Here is a 4,666-nt window from a genome sequence, read left to right on the forward strand (position 1 = left end):
CACGTCCTTTATTACAGTATCCTGATTTTTCAAAGCCCTTTATTATCACTACTGACGCTTATAATTATGCTGTAGGAGCAGTACTGTGTCTGGGTAAAATCGGTAAAGATTTGCCTATTTCTTATACGTCGTGCACTTTAAAGAAAGCGGAATTAAATTATACGGTGACCGAAAAAGAGTTTCTGGCCATAGTAACGGCGGTTAAACAATTTATGCCCTACGTTTATGGGCAAAAATTCATACTTGTAACCGATCACCGCGCTTTGCTGTGGCTTAGCCAGTTAAAAGACCCTACCATGGGAGCCCATTTAGCTCGATGGAAAATAAAATTATAGGAAAATGATTATACAATTATTTATAAACCGGGTCGAGCTAATTCTAATGCCGATGCTTTGTCGCGTAACCCAGTAATAAATAAAAAGCGAAAGGAACAGATTAATGGGGAAAGAACCGAAACTTAAAAAGTAAATCCTGAAAAGATGAGTTGTAATAAATTGGATGATGATGTACATTATCATGAATACCTTATAGAGAGGGTCTTCATTTGCGAAAAAAAAAAGAATCGCTCAGTAATGAGGATTCTGTGGAATGTAGAGAGGTAAATAATGACAGTGTCATGAAGGGTTCTGATTTTCCAACCGGGACCAGTAAGGATATGTCTCAACTCAACAAAGAGAGCGGGGGGTCGGGGGCACGTGTTGCACCTATAGTCATTCCACCTGGGACGCTGGGGGAAGGGATGATTGGGAGCGGCGGGTCTCCGATCAGCACCGCTCCCCCTCCCATTTATGGAAGGGACAAGACAGGGCGCGTTGAGCGGGTTTAGAGAGGTCTGAAGAAAGTCGAATTCGCAAAAGAAACTGGGTCGGTATAAAAATTGAGCGAGGGCTGGAAGGTAGTTGCCTAGCAAGCAACGGTGAGCCGGAAAGTAGTTGCCTGGCAAGCACCTTAGGAGAGTCAGACCAAAATGATGACACTGCATTTTCTTTAAAGGAAAATATCCAGTTAATGGGTGTATAGGGAAAAATATTAGATGAGAATAATTATGAAAATGACTCGGTTAGCATTGAAGAATTTGAGACTTCTTATATTTATGGGGCTGCAACTAGTACTACAAAAACTTTACTTACCCCATTGTTCCAATGCAGTCGAGATAAATTATTCATGAGGGATGACCATCTAGTACATTTCGTGTCCATGGACGGCATCCTCACGACCCCCCTCGGAAGAGAGTTATTAAACAATTCTATTGTTCTATTATCCGACCTGAAAAATCCCACAGTTAAATTAGGTTATGTAACCTCAGTAATGTACGCGCGTAATTTTGTTTTTAATTTATATATAAAGGAAACTTTTGATGGTAAGGTTTATGCAAAAAAATATAGAATTGGCAGTAGCCACTCTAAAGAAAGCATTGGAAACTTCAAAGAGAAAATCTTTTAGTATATCTCGCGAAGGGAATGGTTTTGATAAAATGCCCTGGTCAGTTGGAATTTTTCGTACTCATTTTGGCAAAGATGATTTCGAGATAACAGTTTGTACTGAGGAGGTTGAGGAGCCCGTACTTGAGAGGCGCAATGAGATAACTCGTGAATGCCACGATTCAACCACCGCTGGTCATAAAGGTGAATTTACAACGTATATGCGGATTCGAGAAAAATACTATTGGAAAGGAATGCGCGACGAAATCAGGAAGTATGTGCGATCTTGTAAATCTTGTCAAAAAAAAAAAAAATTTAACCCGCGTAAAAACGAGACAACCCATGTGTATTACGGATACAACTACCCGAAGTTTTCAAAAGGTACACGTTGATATTGTAGGACCGCTTCCGGTGACCGAATCAGAGAACAAATATATGCTTACATGGCAGGATTGTTTTACTAAATATTCGGGTACGGTACCCTTATGCGTAACGGATGCTCCACTTATTGCAGTAGCCCTTGCAGAGAATTTAATTTGTACCTGTTGCCCTGAAATTATACAAACGGAGCAAGGTTCAAATTTTATGAGTCAAACAATGGAGAGTTTCGCGAAAATTTTTAAGACTGAGAGGTACCGCTCAATACGTATATTTGCTTATACCAGCTAAAGAAAAAATAAACTAGACGATTATTATGAAGGCCCCTATAAAATATTACAAGTTATTAATTAAGTCAATTTGAAATTACAATTAGGACCAAAGGAACATAAGGTAGTACACAGTAACCGCTTAAAACACGCGTTTTTACGTTATATTTAATAATAAATTAATAAAATTATCCACCCTATAAGTCATATTTAAATTGCAAAGAAATAGCGTCAACGTGAGCACATAATAGCGGCGGCAGAGCACATGTTGAGGTAGGTCCAGCGACCACGTGCTCTCCCTTGTGTACTAACAGAGGCCTCTCGGGCGAATTCAAGGATCCCGAGAACGAGCATTGAGGCGCGCCATTCCCTGTCACGACCTGCTAGGGCCTCTTTCTCTCAGCCTTCCATCCTTTTTTACGAATTTTCGCCCTCCTCAAATTTCAGAGGGTCTTTGAATTTTGAAACCTTTTTAACTTCGTCATATTCTAGAAGAAATTGTGAAACACTGATCATACATAGCGACCTTCTTATAGAAACTTAAGTTGGAATCTAAAACTTAAAATTTAAATAATTAATTTATTTATTAATTAATTTAAAAGTTTTCCTCTTTAACAACAATTTAGCAGCAAAGGGTTGGGATTTTTGCCACTAATAGTAGCTACGAAACTTATTAAGTTGCGTAGCTTATTTTAAATTACACAAATTAAGAATAAAGTTCCTTTATTACAAAATTTAATAACATTTGATTTAATTGATTTAAGTGATTTTTCATTTTGTTTTTAAAAGTTTATTATTATTAATTTATTAATTTGCAGTGTCGCCTGAAAAATTTAAATGGTATAAGGTTTCGAAATTTTGACCTCATTATCATGTGCTAAACCTTATTCAATTTTTGTTTCTCTATGGGTAATTCTTTCAAATTTCAAATTTTCAAAACCTTCCACAATAATGATATTATTGCAATCCACATAGAGATAAATGGGTCAATTCTACTGTAAAGTATAAGTTTTCTATTTTTATAGTACAATTGTTTCAAGGATAGATTATTTTTAAGTTTTGAGCAAGTGGACAAATTTCTGATTACATTGATGAATTTATTATTCATAAACAAATGTGTGATTTTCCTCATATAATCTTTGTCAAATTATTTCGTGAGCAATTTATTTAATTGAATTCGAAAACATTTTTTTTCAACATAAATGGTTATTAGCTTCACCATTTCTTTATTAAAGAATTTAATAAATAATCATTTAAATTTTAGATATCTTAATACTGATAAAACTTTTACTTTTGACATTGTAAAGTTTTCTTTCTAAACCTTATTCGTTTAATGTAAATACGTATTAAAATTTCATAAAAAATTTTAATATTTTATAAGGGGTGAGGGGATAACCCAGGATTAAAAAACTATGGATAGTTTACCTAGAAACATTGAAGCAAATATTTTCATGGTGTAATCGGGCTATGTTTCATTTTCTAAACCAGACCAAACAGGAAAACTCAGGGGCAGGGCGAAATGGGTGGAAGTGTGAGGGAGAGTGAGAAGAGAGCACTCGACCTTTTTACGACCACTGCGGTTGCTCAAGCGAAAAGAGGGAAAGAGAAAGAAAAAATCAAGTCACCAAAGAATACCGGGAATGTAAACAGACCGGGCGAAGTTGAATATTTTCTAAACATGATTTGATTGGTCAGATTAAGATGCTCTGTTTCTGTCACCGTTGACGATATCCAGGTATCCACTAATTGCAACAGGTGCAACTTCACATTCCTGTCACAGCCGAAGTCCAGGGGAAATAGTAAGGCAGTAGTAGATGAATGGCAGGCACAGACCGTGCTATTGAAAATAGTATAATAAAAACAAAGCAACACAGTATGTTAGCATACATGTTCAGCCCTTTCTCTTTACCATAGTCTCTTGAGTGATCATGAAATATTCTTCTTCGAGTTATTTTTATTTTTAAGGCCATGTGATGAGTATAACAGCTGATCCAGTCAGCCCTAAGATTAATATTTTTCACCCATATTGAAAAATAAAAGTTTAAATAACGCGGAAAGTTTTTTCGGGAAATGTTAATAAATATTAAAGGATCGTTTGTGGCTTTGCAAAGAGTTTGAGGAAGAAAAAAGTTTATTTATGCAAATAATGATTATGGGCGGACACATTTAGGTTTTACAGCAGAAGTTTAACTATTAACTTTCTCTGACGGTAATCATGCAATCTGTTTTACCTACAAACCCCTAGAAGTTCGAAGTTGTCTACTCGCTGCGCTAGTGCTGCTTTGACACAGCTGATACCAGACTGATACGTATGTCAGACCAAATGCGTTTATTTGCATTTCAAGTACAAGCATTAGTTTTTGCATTATTTGTGCATAATGTTCGTGAGCGATTTTTGTTGTTTTGCCCCACTTTGATAAATGTAAACCTCTTAACTAGCCCATTGGCAACATTGCAAATTGCTTGCAGGCATGGACATAGGAAACAAGGGACTAGGCCAGTGTTGCCAGATGGGCGGAACGGTTTATCCCCAACTCGAACCTTATTTATCCCTAGATGTCGACTGAGATCCCTAAATCTGCGAACCAAACAAAAAAA

Source organism: Belonocnema kinseyi, chromosome 1 (assembly GCF_010883055.1).
Source record: "Belonocnema kinseyi isolate 2016_QV_RU_SX_M_011 chromosome 1, B_treatae_v1, whole genome shotgun sequence".
Taxonomy (NCBI): Eukaryota; Metazoa; Arthropoda; class Insecta; order Hymenoptera; family Cynipidae; genus Belonocnema; species Belonocnema kinseyi.